Below are 17275 nucleotides of genomic sequence, written 5' to 3' on the forward strand. Positions count from 1 at the left end.
ATAAGATCTTTTTAAAATGGCGCGCAAATTGGGTAAACAAAAGTTCGGGTTTGTTTCCGAAATTGAATATTTTGTTACACTGTTTAGTTAAACACTTTTACAAATGTGTTAGGATTCACCTACCTCATTTATTTTTAGTGTGGATAAGCAACCGAATTGAAAGCCGTTTTTACGAACATTCAGATCTTGCGCAGAAAAGTCCCACAATGAAATGAGTTGCAAACCGTTCCCTTACTTTAACGAACATTAATTTTCTGTACAGGATCTGGTTATTTCAACGTGCGCTCTTCGGCGGTCAACGTACGACTGATGTCTTCTTGAACCATCCTTAGGTCAAAAATATGGTCATGTGGTTAACCTCAGGCTCGTCGAAAATATACCAAGATTTCATGTTAAGTCTATTTATTTGAAAGACTATGGAGGACACCGAGGTTTCCGAAGCCTGTGATACTTGATCACTCCAATGCATCGGCGATCTTAATCTGCTACTCCTGTCTTCCTTAGAGGAAGGTCTATGGAAGGTCAGTGACGACGAGCTTCTCCAGTTTTAAGTTCTCAGTTTTGCGAGAGACGTGTCCAACATTCATTTACCTACATATCTTCATCGCAGTTAACCCCCGTGTATTTGAGATAACTCAGACTAAAACACTAATACTGAGACTATACAAAACAGCTTCGATGCTGACCGTTTTTTTATAGTTGCTCTGAATTAAGTACATGATCACTAGGGCGGAGTGAAAAAACTTTTTTTCAAATTTCGTGTTTCCTATATTACCAATGGGTGCCTTGGTAGTACCCTATAAAGTACACAAAATATCATCAAATTCCAACTTCATCTTCAGGTGGCGCACTGACCCTAAAGTTCTACAAAAAATGGTGTTTTTTCAGATTTTGTTAGTAAATAAGCGCATCATCTAATCCAGCTTAAACGTCACAAAATATATTTTAGTTTTAGCCATCTAACTTACTCCTCTTCCTCCCACCCTTTGACACTATTTTGCGTAGCAACAGCTGCAGTTAATCAGTAATTAACAGACATTAGCACGTTTGTTGGAACAGCTGCGAAAACTTGATTGTGATTTCTTTGTAATATGCCTAAAACAAGAAAAAATTCAATGTGTTCTATGTTTGGTGGCCCAGAAAAATTAAAAGACAATGTGTTGCCAACTTATTCGGATGTAATAAAGTATTATTGTGGATTAGAAATGACTTGCAGTGGTTATCAAATGGAAAAGATCTTTCTGTGAAAGATATATGTGAAATAATTGCAATTGATATAATTACGTTGTGGAATAAAGCGTCTATTCCTATTGTAACTGAACGTCAAATTGTAACTAAACTAATCCGGTATTATCACAAGTACAAATGCTTGAAATGTCGAGTACCTAAAAAGAAAACTGAATTTTATGAAGATGCAACAAAAAAAATCTTTGATATTGCTGTTTGCAAGTGCATTTGTGTCGATTTTTGTAAATGTTTAGGGAAAATACCCAAGAAGGAGCTTAGAATTCCTGCAAGCTCAGAGAAGTACCCGCAAAATGTATATCGGCTCAAAAGATATAGTGGCATCTAAGGCTTTGGAGCGTAGGCAATTACGACTGATGAGGCAAAATAAATTACTTCAAAAACAGACTGTTGAGAAACCTCTGAGCCCCTCACCAGAGACTTCAGAGACCTCGGATGATAGTGTAAGATTATCAGACAGCAATCAAGATCCAGACTTTTATACACTTTTTCCGACATACTCCACGCCATCCACATCGAAATCACAAACAAATCAGATGAGGCATCGATTAAAAAATCTTGCCACTGCCTGTGACAGGACTGGTGTCTCCGACAGATCAGCATCAACCATCGCCAGTGCAGTTCTTCAAGATATTGGTTTTATTTGTAAACAAAATTTCTCAAAAGTAATAGATAGAAGTAAATTACGACGCGAGCGCCGAAAAGTTCGAGAAGAGTTGCAAAGAAGGCAGATTTCGAGCTTCGGGAGTTCTGACGGTAAAATAAGTGGGTTATATTTTGATGGTCGGAAAGACAAGACCATTGTGCAGGAACAACATGATAACAAGTACCACAGGAAAACCATTACTGAAGAACATATTGTTTTGCTCTCCGAGCCAGATTCTCAGTACATTGGCCACGTCGCGCCTCCTTCTGGAACCGCTAATTCTATTAAGGATTCAATTGTAGAATTTTTAAATTTGCACTTCGGAGATTTATCAACCATTGTAGCCATTGTATGCGATGGAACGGCTGTAAACACGGGCTTCAAGAATGTAAGCAATCGCATTGATTGAAAGACATTTAAATAGACCATTACACTGGTTTATATGTTTGTTGCATGCCAACGAATTACCACTGCGTCATCTTTTTAATACTTTGGATGGCAGTACTTCAGGTCCCAATACGTTCGCCGGAGTCATTGGCAAGATGTTACAGCACTGTGAAGACCTCCCTGTGGTGAAAATTGATAAAATTACGACAGTCTTACCCGATATCGAAAATTCTAAGCAATGATCAAAAATATCTGTATGAAATTTTTCAAGCTGTAACACAAGGCAGCGTAAAAACTGATTTGGCTAATAAGCAACCAGGAAAGCTGGCACACTCTCGTTGGCTAACCTGTGCAAATAGAATATTGAGACTATATCGCACCTCCGGTGCTAAACTGTCACTTATGCAAATAATGTAATTTTTCAGGAGAAGCGTTTGAAAATTCGATATCCTATTATATTGTATAGTTCTTCTTGTCTAAAAAATGAACTGGTAATTATTTAAACTACAACTTTAAACTTCATATCAAAGTAAAAGCAAACGTCTCACAACTTTTTAATAAAAAAATATAAACATTTTAAATTTACAACCCTCCCAGAAGTGACATTATGGCACTAGAAAACAATTTACCAGGCAATTATGTCATAACAATCAAAACACGATATCATACTTTTCTAAAGTTTTATTAATTAAAATATCAAAGCAGTATAACAAACTTTTTTAATTCTACATATAGAACTTTACTATTAATCAGACTTTTTAATCTCAGTCTTCTTACCATTTTACGAACGGTTTTCAGCGATGTTTTATATTAAATCAGTCATTGGTCACGTATGGTTCCTATTTAAATACTATAATTACGCAATTAACAACAGTATCAAACAAATACAATTTCTTTTACTTATTATTATTATTTTAATTAGCATTAATTTTGTACCAATTGGTTACTCTTAAAAAAACAAAAACCTTAAATTTATTGTCACATTCCCAGGAAAATCAGGGAGTCTTTAACGATGTGGTTTCAATAAACTTGTTTTCCCTGCAAGTGGAAATGTGACTTTATAGAATGTTAGAAGCACAAAAAATTAAATGATATCATTATAGAAACTTTCATAGTATCTTGGTATGATATTTGCCTCCACTAATTGCAATAAATCACGCTTTTTGCGTTCTGTAATTGGTATTTTTGAAGTGTATGCTTGCTTGAAGGGAATTTCATCCATTCTTTGGGCGTTGCCTCTACTTCCGCGTAAATTTTTTCCTCTTGGTTGAATTATAGCTTTTGCTTCCTCCCAGTTTTCAGTTTTGTAAGTTGTTCGATATCGGTAATTTTCACAATTCTTTGTGAATTTAATGCATTTAATATCACCAGTTTTGATTACATCTCCGTTTAAATTTTTGCTATATTGAACTTCATGTTTTCCTCAAGTGACTTCAAATCAAAGAAATCATCGTAATTCATTTCTTTTACAACAAATGGTTTACCAGTCTTCTTCGCCCCACGAATCAGAAACATTGTCACAATTGTTAATCGAACGAAAACTTTATACCATAAAACATAAGGGTTGGGGAAACAATGTCACTACGTACACAAGTATCTTTATTATTTCATGTCACAACCAACTTAAGTGTTGTTATTGCTCCAAAATCATAAAAATGAATTGTCATAATTACCTTAGTGGCGTTGTAGCTCCAGGAGACTGCTATTCGTGCGGGGTGCCGCGCGCAACTAACCAATCAAACGTTGTTTCTCCCAGTGGAGGTTAGATTTGCACCAAAACCATAACGACATAACTACCCTCACGCGGAAATTATACGCACTACACAAACGACGATGACACACCAAGTAAAGAGGTACATTAGTTATTTTTTCTCATACTTAGATCAATTTTGACAAAACTTGCATAAGTGACAGTTTAGCACCGGAGGTGCGATATGTAGCAACAAAGTTTCCAACTCATAGTCTGGTTGAGATTGCTACGTTTGTGATAAAAGTGTATGCGCCAATATGGTTCACCATAAAAACAAAACCTTCATGTAAAGATTGTCCGAAACATGTCCTTAGTATGATAAAAAGATGCTCCTATTTAAAATATGAGCTGAAAACAATTGTTTTTCGAATAATCGAGCGGAACTCTTTCTTCGCTCATTCTGAAAATATTTTATTAGCGATGCTACAAGACGAAAGACAGCATATAAAAGAATTAGCAGTAAGAAGAATTCTTAAAGCCCGACAAAATGCAAAGGAGAAAAAAGTAAGGACATTCTTGACTCCAAAACTAAACTTCGAAGCCAACGATTATTATGATTTGATAAACTGGAAGACAAAAAAAATATTCTAGCCACCATTCAAAAAAAATACGGTGACAGTGAATTATGGGACAAAATTATGAGCGAACATATAAATATCCGGATTGAAAATTTTCCCTGTCACAGGCTGTGGAGAGAGGTGTGAAGCTGGTCACTGAAGCTAGCTTAGCTGTTTGCGGAAGTACAGCACACGATGGATATATTCGAGCAAGAATAAAATCGAGAAAAGAAATGCCGAAATTCGGAACAAAATTACACTTTTCCTCTGGAATTCAGGGAGCTACCCCATACGCATATGACACGACTGAAGGCTGAAATGATTAAAAAATATATATTTTCTTAATGTTCCTTATATTTGAATGCAAATAATAAAGTTAAATATGATAATAATTTTGTTTTAAATTTTTAAAAAATTTCTAGAATCGATCATTTTTTCAAAATTTCAGGTCCTCTGCGCCACCTGAAGATCATATGTCAAAAAAAAATAAAAAATATTTTTCAACAGCTATTTATCTACAGCAACATTAAATGATATAGGGTTATTGAAATTCGAAAAAAAAAATTTTTCGACCTCTTTCACTCCGGGCTAATGATCACATGTCTTTTTTATACTGCAATTAAAGTTCACAATGATAGCACGTCTTGATATTCTCCCTGCTTCATTACTAGCGCACAAAGGAGGCATCGCGGGGAAATATAGAGGAGAAACCTCCTTCCGGGCCGTCACCTGAGAGCGGACTTCCGGCGCGCGCACTGTTTACTAATTGCACCACATCTTCTATATTTTACTTTACTCAAAATAATTATTTGTGGAAATTTTTAAAATTTTTATCACACATTTAAATAATGTAAATAAATAAAATAAAATATATTCAAATAAATATATTCTATTAAACTCGGAGCTTTCAGTGTGAATAGAAATCAGTAGCTCTGTGAACAGTAGATCTCGCAGCTAAAACCGGATATTTCTAATTTTCTCGTATTTAACAAAAAAATACATACTTACTTTATTTAAAAAATCAATTTTAATATATTTTTTCCAATTTAAAAAATGGAATACAGTTATATAATGTTACTATCTCAAAGACATTTCATTTTTCAAACATTCTTCAGTCAGCTAGGTAAAAAATATGTACCACAATACAGAAAGTCTAACTAAACGATTTCAGAGTAGGCTACACGTAGAAAACTTGCTGATATGAAATTTTTTAATTAATTGGTAAAATTATTTGCTTTCCTGTTAAAAATAGGACTGGACACCTATAACTAATGAATTGACAAATTTCATAACAAAATAACAGTACAGCACGAATATGTTATGAGGTAATCGGAAGGCGCTTTCTTTAAAACAATAATAATTTCGCATCTCGTCCGTATATTGGGCTTTTGCATACATAGTTCATAAAAAATATTCTGAAGATTGTAAGCTCGCAATAGTAACAGTAATAATACACATAAACATATCCATTTGACATATTATAACAGCAAGTGCATACAATAATTGTTTGTAGGTATGAACCTGTTGTACAAAAATTAGAATAATATATTATGTATTGTTAGCAAATATAGAGCGTTTGACTGGTTATCGTGGCCTGTTAAATCGAAGGCGTTCGGTCTGCCATTTTACATACATATTTTACATAGTTTATAAAAAAAATATTGTGAAGATTATAAGTATAGAATAGTAAATGCAATAATATAACCTTCACCATTTGAAATATAAAAACAAGCAAAAAGCAAATGGAAACATGATAGTTTGTAGGTATAAGCCTATTGTAAGAAAATAATAATATGCCTACTTCTAAGGTATAAAGACGAAAATTGTTTATAAAAATGTTAAGTTTATATGTACTTACTATGTACTAGTTGTATTAACATAATATCTATGCGACTCATAAAAGCTAGTGTAAATAATTATTCATTCATTCAATTATCTGTTCACGAACTAGCGGGCTCCAATATTTAATATTTAATCGGACAAGACCACATGCGTTGAACGCGTGTTCAGATATATTTTGAATGACTAATATTCTATCAGGAAATGATCACGCAGTCACATTTTTAACAGTATAGTGATAAAAAGCCGTACTTAGTTTTCTACAAGTACGCTTAGTCAATAATAATAATAATCTGGTAAACGAAAAAGTATATTAACGTAAATACCACTGAGATGACCCTACCTCCGTATTTATGTTGTGTATACGTTTTCTTCTGTAGTTGTTGCGATCCACGCCTTGTAGTTTTTCAAGGCTGATCCTCGCGTTTAGGTTTTTTTTTATTTTTATTTATGCTTTAATATATTTGTTAAACAATGGTATAGTATATTGTCCTCCACGCTAGGAGTTCACCTGTCTGTTTCTACGCGTTGTAGCTTTTAACCTTAACGTTTCTCGCGGTACGTCAAATTTTCAATCTTATAGAATTAATATGTCACGTTGTGTCATTTTTTTGTTTCGACAGTGATTAATTCATTGAAGGATCTTTTTTGTTGTTGTGGTAACTTTGGTTCTTTTAGATGAGGCGTGTTACATTCTGTATGGTTTTAAAATAAGACAATGACCGATTACCCTGATTTAAACTACCTTTTCCCTACCTTGTTTGCTTGCCAAAACGTTTCTGGTTACTGCAGTCGATGATGTGCTAATACAATCGGACAATTAAATACAAGTACATGAAATTCTCTATAGACAATTCAATTCAAGATGCACAAGATTCTAGGTTAGTGATTTGACTATGGATTGTTAATTTTGTGAGTTATTTCTACAAGTAGGTATTTTTAGGAATGGTTAGAGACAAAACATGAGTTGATTTGGTTGGTCTCCTTCCAATTCCCATCCTTCAACGTGGTCAGCTCGAGAACAGCCAAGTTCACGATCAAACTCCAACTCCTCCAGAAATTAATTGAATATCACTCAGCGACAGGTGAAATAATTACATGTTTTGCCTCCTGCCGGAGAGTGGTGAAGGTAGGATTCCTTTGAATTCTGATATGTAGGTCCTTGGTGGTAAATGATTATGGTGATTTTGATGATTGATGAAGATTCATATTATACTGTTATAAGTAGCAGCTCCGGTTCGGTGGGCATGATAAGCTGATGTCAGGAACCATTTGAGGTACGTGGTTGGCGTGAGGCTTCAATGATGAGAAAAGCTCTGCCAGCATGCCAAATGTTAGGAGTCCACTCCACTAACTTCAAACATAAACATATACCGAAGTGGTTTGCATCAGCAATGTCAGGAGTTCGGGAATCACGTAAACACCCCTCTGGTTTTCGCTTGTAAGAATAAGTTAGATCCAGCTTCAGTTTGTTCGCCTTCGCCTCTGCAGTCACATATCCTTCAATAGCTCTTGTCTCCAGCCTATACAGCTTCTCGTTCCAATAGAGGTAATGACACATGTTTATCATATGTGCAATACAGAACATACTTCAGTCTTTCGTCCGCAATCGCAATAGTCATATCAATATTCAATTTGGATGAAGGCATCCACCCGACATAACGAATGTTTCCGGGACGGGAGATTTTAATCCACTTTCAAGTCATGGTCATTCGCTCTATCGTTTGTTACCTCCCGTTTGCTTCGAATATCGAAGAATGGTAGTAAATGGTATCCTCGACTTCCGGCGATAAGGATCAGGGATATAGGAATCATCAGGTCATGAATCTGAAATCATCCGATCTCCGTCACCTCAAACGGTTTCGGTCAGAATCCATTTCCAACCTAATTCTAGATGACTTCTCCTCCTATAGTGGGGGTAAATATTTATAGGATGTGACAGGAAGGCTGTCGGAAAATCATCGAAACAACTTAATATTCGTCACGATCCCTTCGTTCTGCCAACAAGAAAATCTCCCCCCATACGTCAGAATAGGATAGCATAGCCATTATCCGCTTTGTTCCTTTGTCCACCACGTTAACTCGAGTAGGAAAGCCCATTGGCAACCTTTGTTTCCTTCGATTGGAACTCCGTGAAAGCGTCCTCTCACCAGTTGAAAATACTCGGAACAGGGGTCTACCCAGGGTAACCATCTTAGGCTGGTCCTCCAATACCTTCGACAGAATCCAATGATTTAACGGGATAAATCAACCAAATTAAGGTGCCGCCCTACTGGAATAAACGCTTTTCCACCTAAGGTTCTGATTTTGCTAATACTAAAAGTCCCCATTAGTCAAGCCAAACAACCAATATCGTTTCCTTCGCTTTTGTCGCTTTGGTAAGATAGGGTAGCCCACGGAAAAGTTGTACACTTCGTCCCAAGCCAAACTTATGTGAACGACAATCTCAATTAAAAAAATATGGAAGCCAGACAGATGTGTTCTCTCGGCGACTACCTTCAATCCGCTGTGTTATCCCGATTCAAAGATAAATGAAAATTATATGTTGACAGGGAACCCCCTGTAATAAATATAATACACCGTAACATTTACAAATTTCGTAAAACGAAGTTGGGAGTAGATATAAGCAGTACATAGATATACATACGTAGCTCTAATAGTTGAAATAATGGTGTACTTGTGGTACATGGTTAAGTGACAGTGGTGGTTGAATAATTGTGGCAATACCAAATATATTGAATGTTCAAGGAGAATACGAGAACATATTGTTAAATAACAGATGTTAAAGCATATAATATTCATATTATCCTAGACATCGCATAAATACATTGGCTTATATTTTATGAATTCCGTATACCCAGACGTTAAATATAGCTACTGAAGAATCATTAAGTCATATTAAATTACGAAAAATACACTAACCCGCTAGCCGACTAATTTCTATTGTTTTGTTCCTTTTAGTTTTGAAATGAGCAAGACCCGGTCGTTTTTGTTGTTTGTTTTTGGGGTGTTATGCCGTGTTGCGCTAACTCCTTCTTTAGCCGACGTTTCGGACAGCGTTGCAGTGTCCATCATCAGGGCAGATCCGGTAGATCCGAAGATGTGTCACATCTTCGGATCTACCGGGTCTCCCCACTTTGACTGCAATCGACTTTATTAAAACGCTGACCTATCCTGACTATGCTTGACCGTTTTAGAACCTTGAACCTCCTCTCACCGCTACCTAGCCCTCACTGTCTTTCCAACCTAGACTGTCGTCCAACCTATACTGTCTGTCCGCCTTTCGCCATTTATCAGTTTTTAATTTATGTTTCCGAATTCTGAAAATTTTGTATATTCAAGGACAGAATCGCAATAAAAAACACATATATTATTACCCTAGAACCCATCACATCAAATTCAATCGTTCCAAAACCAATTAATTGTTGAAGTGTCAGCTTCTTTGTTCCAAGGAATGAAACTTGACCCCCTGAGTCCAGTGGCGTGTCGGCCTACCAGCATCTTAGCCCGGATTTCAAATTACCAACACGGCTTAGGATGTATAAAATATTTAATATTTTATGCTATATATATTATAAATATATTTAATATAAATATTTTATGCGCGCCCAACATTTGTACACGGTTGACATTTGTCACATGAGAACGGGTCGCTTCTACGATTCGTTCATAAGTTTCTACAGCTCAGCTGTGGAACGAACTGCCGGCCTCTGTGTTTCCTCCCTCCAACAACATGGGACTCTTCAAGACCCATGTTCACTCCTTCCTCTCCACAAAAAGACCCTCCACACAGCATCCCCAAAGATGACATAGGCCCTTGAGGGAAATTATTTTCTTCAGGGCCTCCTGTGTGGGGTTAATATAAAAAAAATAATAATAATTTCTGATGTGTCAAAGTTTACAAAGACGAATTTTCAAAATCTATTTAACACTTTCTGCTCTTGTGTCATGTATTTTAGTTTAACATATTTTAAAAGAAAATGTTTATTAAAAAAATGGCACTACCTTGGAATGGCATTAGGGAAATGTAGTTAGAAGTATTAAACCCTTATGAAATGAATCAGGTGAGGTATTTAGGTATTTTCAGAATTCTGCCCACCAGCTGTAGCTCCAACTGGTCTCTCGAATAATCATATATATTCATATGGGTTGATAATTGAAATGTTTGAAATTGATTTTCCTGTCCTGAAGGACGGGTTGTTTCGGAGAATTTGAAAAATTTATCAAATTTCAGCGTACATTTTCAAGTTCTGTGAAAGATTTTTTAAAGTCCTGTTTTAATTTCAGTTTTGTCAAGCAATTAGCCTATAATGATATAATAACAGAACTTGAATAAAACTTTCACAGAACCCGGAAATGAACGTTGAAATTTGATGAATTGTTCAAATTCTCCGAAACAACCCGTCCTAAGTATTATCTTATAAGTAGATACCTACCAAGTTTATTGCTTGGCTGAATCCTTCATACAATGAGTTCTAATTTTGAAAATGACACGATCAAAGCAAAACTGAGTTCTAGGGTTATTTGAACCAGAGTTACAGATAGACAAACAACCGGAAGTAGTTACATACTTTAAACTTACTTTATTTTTACTTTTTATCGAGTATAATGTCTTAAATATACGTCAACGCCATTTAAAATATCCACATTTCTTCTACAAATACAATTGAAAAAAACTCTTAAAATACAATCACACCGCCAGCAATAAACTAAACGACAATACAATGTACCTAAACCTCATACTACACCAGCAAAAAGACAATTCACCTATCTAGCTCCCAAAACCTTCAACCTTCTCCCCGATATCCTAAAAAAAGAAACTCCACTTTATACTTTCAAAACACAAATGACTCTATGGATCTTTGGGGATCATGGTGAGGCACGAAATAAAAGGCGGTGTTGAAGGTCACTGTGTATATTGAGTCAGTTGCCGATACGATGAGATGATGTAGGACAAAAGTTGAATACTCCGGTTGCTGCGGTGATGTGCTGGTCAAGCACGGGTCAGTGAGTCGACGCCGGGCGCTGGTGACCGGGACTCGATGACTGTCAGGCACTGGCAATCTGGGGAATCAATACTCCAGTGCTGACGGAGGCCGAAGGTGCGGCGGACCTTCTAGGCAGTTGAACGGGAGCGGCGTAGACCAGTGAAGATGCTGCGTGTCCTCGTGGTGGTTATAGTGGCATGGAAGAAGCGCTGTTCAGAGACGCTGGAACCAGGGCGCTTGTAATCCGAGTAGCGCTTGCCAGGGACGGCAATCTGGACAAGGCGCTATGATGATGTTCCGATGGAGTCCATGATGGTGCGGGCGAAGCCGGGTACGTTGTCCTTCGCGCTAATAAGAGGAGCGCGGGTGATCACTCGTTGAGCCTCGTTGACTGACGGCTGATAGATAACTGACTGACTGACTCGCTGCGTCGGGCTTATTTATACTACACGGCCGACGGCAACAGTAGGTAGTAAATTGCAATTAAATCGAGGCCACTCGCTCGGTCTGGCCCTTTCCCGAAGTTTCGGCGGCACGGCAATTATGCCTAAGCGGTAGACTTGAACCTTCTGGCGAGTTCTCGTAATGTGAAAGACGGATTTGCGATATTATTGTCGTCGATAGACAAGTAGGTGCTTGTAGTACGTAGGTTGCTCTGTTTTGATTTCGACTGCGAGTACGTACCTAAGTAGGTCGAGCGGTTTATTATTATTTATTCAATGGATTATTCTCGACGCCACAGATCATAAAATTTGCAATATATTTCAACTACAACACCCATACATTCTACACTTCTAATCTCCCTCCACTCATCTCTCACATTTTTCAATTGACTTAATTTTTATTTAAAATAATAATTCATAATTAAATGATTATTTATCACATAAAATATTAAATGAATTGGAATTGCATAATATACTAACTATTATAAATTTACTAAATAAATTAACTTTTGGAGGCGGGTTTGGAACTATTTATTGGATAACCAACACCTCTGCCATAGGTCACTCCAAGTGGTTCGTTACGTTTTTTGATTTAGCAGGGGTGCCCGAGTTGCAGTGAGGGATATTTTCATTCGTTTGTCACTCTTGAACACAGTGATCCCTAGATTCCTACCCACCCCTCATACCTTTTTCTTTTCCTTAACTTCCTCTCCTTCCTTTCCTCAAAAGTACCCTCCACACAGCATCAGAAAATATGAAAAAAATATTATGACCTAGCTTTTTCAAAATGTCAATTACTTAAAGTAAAAACCTTTTTTTATTTATTTATCACTAAACACGCATTTTATCATCTAGAATTAAAATTCAAAAGGTTTAAGAACTTGTTCAAGCCTTTAAAAGTTATCTACTTTAAATGGACATAAAACACTCCTTTTTTAGCCAGAATATGTTAAGCTGAATTTTAATTATTTATAAAGATTAAAAACAGAAAAAAATATGCTAGTGAAAGTACATGTTCTTATATCCTGCCAAACTGAAATCAGAGCGGAAAATACCAAAGAAAAAAACACAATAGAGATAGTGTATCAAATTGCCAATGACGGTCGCTAACATTCTGAGTAGATTCGATTTTAAGTACAATTTTATTACCATTTAATAATAAAATTATGGTAGCAAAAGAGAAGACATGGCTCGATCAAGTGAATAAGATACTTGAGTCGGGCCATGACAAGAGTCAGAATATTAGAAGAGTAATTATGATACAATGTATGAATGTGAATGAGGCAAGAAGTGTGTGCCAAGACCGAGTTGTCTGACTGTCCGTCTTCTCTGCTTACCCCTACGGAAAACGGCGTGATGGTCAGTTAGTTATTTAGTTAAATTATGGTTCATTATTTTTCCACCCGAATAATTATTATAAAAATTATTTTGTAGTGCGGTTGTATTTTATGTTTAGTGGAAAATAAAAACAATATGTTTTAACATGTTTGTTGGTGGAAATTGTCTTAGGCAATAACCCCGCCTTAGGGTACACCTTATTGGCTAATTTTTATTTATTTATTGTTTCTTTACATTGTATCTTTTTTACGTTAGAATTTTTAACGTAAGTTTTTGACACAAGCCTGTGTCGAGGTTACTAATTTTACAAAATAAAAAATAGCACAAACATTATAAATTAAGTTAAAAATATTGCTACATTAACGTCCCTACGAATTTAGTACCTATAATTCTAATTCCAGTCAATTCATTACAGTATAATGTAGTAAACATGTAGGGTGACCATGATATTTTATTGCAAAAAAATATATAATAAACTATAATTTTAAAAAGGAGAAAAGCTAGTATGAGTAAAAAATGAAACATTATAAAAGGAAAAGGATGAAAAAATATTAATTTACAAAATATTATGCCACAATTTAAAAGGACAGAGATGAAAGAATATGTTGGAAATCCTCCGATAGCACAATTAATTTTACATTATTTTTAAATATACACAAAGAATTTGAAGACTTATTGTGATCTGGAAGGCTATTAAATAGAAGTGAAGCCTGGTACAAATAATGTCTTTGCCCAAATAAGGATTTAGGGTGAATTGCCATAACATCAATGGTACACTTACTTTAAAAAATAATTAATCTTCTCTTTGGTAGAAACTCTTTGAAACAAGATCAACTAATTAAATTAAACAGTGTAAATTATAAAAAAATATAATCAGTTCAGAGACAACTTTTTATTGCCAAGTATACCTTACATAAAATGTATTATTATGTACAATTGCCATGTATACATTTTATAAAATTTATTACTGTGTACAATTGCCATGTATACATTATTTAAAAAGTATTACTGTGTACAATTGCAATGTAAACATTTTAAAGTCATTTATAAAAGTATTCTCATCACATAAAAGAACAAATGTTCCAATGATGAAAAATTGTTTTATCATATATGACGCCCTAAAGGATTTTACATATCTTTGAAATGTCTTATTTTATTTATATATACCTACATATATATATTTTAGTTTAACAAAGAGTAATTCAATAATACACAACATTTTTCGATTATAAAGGAAGTAAGTAGGTACAATATAAATATATAGTTACAGGGTAATGAGTTTTAGGTTTTACCTGTTTTTACATCCTTATGTTTTCATTATCATTATGGTTTTACATTATTGATGTAAATTGAACTAAGAAGTGCAGCACAGTACCATGGTAAGTATGTTATTTTATAATAGCTCACATTGTCGTGTGTGCTAATAATTTAAAAAAACATATGTATAAAAATAAAATAATATGGCGAAAATATATATTGAAATTTAAAACATATTAAATCATAAACGATACATCAATATTTAAATTAGACGTACTCTCTCAATTCTTTCTCAAAATGAATCATATTTTAAATCTCAGTAATTTCATTCGGAAATTTGTTATACAGTTGGACGGTCTGGTATATCAGAGATTTCTGGGTACTTTTCTTCCTTCCTCCGGATTTCTCCCGGATTTCTTCCTCGTGTGTGTCTGTAACTCTAGTTCAATGAACTCAAGAACTTGGATTTTCTTCGGCAATTAAATGTAATTTTCAAACTTTGAACTGTTTGTTTGAAGAAAAACAGATAAAGTACACCTGCCTATATATTATTTTCACAGAAAATGATTTGATTGTCTTTTTCAAATTTGGAATTATAATATCCCGTGATTTTTCACACGTATTAATAATATTAATGTATACGAATTTTGCTGTGATTTGATTTGTGCTAGTAACATATGGGTAACCATTGTTGCAGATGCATTGATAATAATATCCTTCGGGAAGTAATACAGCACAGAAATAGACCAGAGGATTAATGACGGAGGGATTGTCATATACCTTGGAGACCGAGTCTGTAGTCTTAACTGGAATATTACGGTTGCGTTTAATCTGGTTAATCTCTTTGTTAGCAAGAGTTTAGGAAAATACTTAATGATCATGAAAACTGTACAAGATTTTAAAAATGACAATGTTTTGTTAGATGATGATCAAATTTTTTTCTCTGTATCTTCAGGTACCTCTAAAGTTAAATCATATATTTAAAAAATAACGCATTACATATTTTAAGACTAAGTTTTACATCATTTTGTGAATACCGCACAAGATTCCCAACTGTCCGAAGCCCGCGGGACTATGGATCCCAAATCGATGTATTTTGTGAGGCTGAAGTAAGTGCGGAAAGGAAGCAGATGGCAAAGACAAAAGCTGGGAAGTCCCTGGCTATTCATATCTCGTCACTTGACAATATTAAAGCCGTAAAAATCACCTGAATGGTGGTCTTTCACTATTGTCACACTGAAAATTTTGTTAACATAATTGTCTAAAAATTTGTGAGGCAGGTATGAGTACCGCCGCACAGGGATCAATTCATAAGATATCTAATACTTCCGCCATAGGTGGCTAAAGTGTTTCGCTACTAGTGATGTTTACAGAGGGAGCCCGGGTTCATGGGGTGAAGATCATCTAGGTCTTGGCGGCGGATTCGTTTGCCGACGACAACGGATTCGGAGAGACTTGTTGGGGGAGATCTTTTTACTTCTCCAGCAGGACTCTCTCAACCCTTCTCCTTGTACCGCAGTGAGAGAGATCAACCAAACGTCCGTAACTCCTGAACATACCATGCCACCTAGATTAATACCCATCCCTCATATATTTTTCCTTCCCAGATCACCCTCTCCCCCTTTCCCTTCGTTTTTTCGTAAAAAAACCCCATATAGCATTCAAAAAAGCAAAAAGTAATAAAAAATTATTGGAAAAAAAGAACAATTTTTAAAGATATAGGAGTAGAACATGAATACTGTTCCTGAATTACAAATACGTGTGAAAACCGCATGAGACGCAGTGTCATCCTGTTTCCCACGCCACGCGGGCCTTCCGTTTCCGGTGCAGAAAGAATGGCAACTCAAAGCGGCTCTAGTTCCAAATTGGCGGGGACAGGAAGTGGCGCACAGACATCTTGGATCGAGGCTGCTGCAGGATCTGCATGCTCTGAGATGGCATCGGTAGGTACCTGAACATACACTAAACCGATAGAAGTGTCCTGTGGGCGTGTCTGCGGGCCCAAATAAAACCTCATCCTTAATTCAAGTGAAGTCCTTACGTCAAACATTTTCAATAATATGTAATAACAATATTTTTTATTTTAAATGCCATTATGTATTACAAACAAATACCTTTTATACATTTGAGAAATACCATCTAAAGATAGTAGATTACTAAAGATATCAAGAAATCGTACCAGTGAGGCGAGACTCTTTCAAGAAACAATAAGATTTCTCTTTTAAATCTCTCCTCACCGACGCATTTATGTAGCAGTTACAGAGAAAAATTATATTGTGCGTACATCAACGACAAGCATTCTCTTCCTTTTCATACGTCTTTTATGAAAACGAAAACGACATAAGATACTAGAACACTCACTTCACGTGCTTCCTCTTTCTGAGACTGTGATATCACTCCTCCGGGAGAATCATTGGCAGGTTGGTCCTTCAGATAGGAAGATAAAATAATCTATGATAACAGTTACAATGAGATCTACACGTTTCAAAACAGCAACATTCTATGTACACTATGTACAGCCTCGCAGCAGTCTACAAAGGAAGTAGCAGTAACCCTATCTTCTCTGCTGCAGGGAGTGGAATTAGAGCATGCTCAGAAGATGGTTTGTTTGATGAAGCCACGGAAAGGATCCCCAATATTTGTAGATAAATCTAAAACACTTTTCTGAATATACAATACATCCATTTTGAATCGATGTTACTAAAGACATGGACTCTAAACTTTTCACGCTCACTTTTACCGTACGTCATTGTGTATTGAAGAGATGAACAAATGTTATAGGCGTGTTTGTTATCAAAGTAAGCGTAGTTTTTCACTACTTTTGC

The sequence above is a fragment of the Hesperophylax consimilis genome, chromosome 5 (assembly GCF_061612785.1).
Source record: "Hesperophylax consimilis isolate HC1 chromosome 5, BYU_Hcon_1.0, whole genome shotgun sequence".
In the NCBI taxonomy this organism is placed as follows: Eukaryota; Metazoa; Arthropoda; class Insecta; order Trichoptera; family Limnephilidae; genus Hesperophylax; species Hesperophylax consimilis.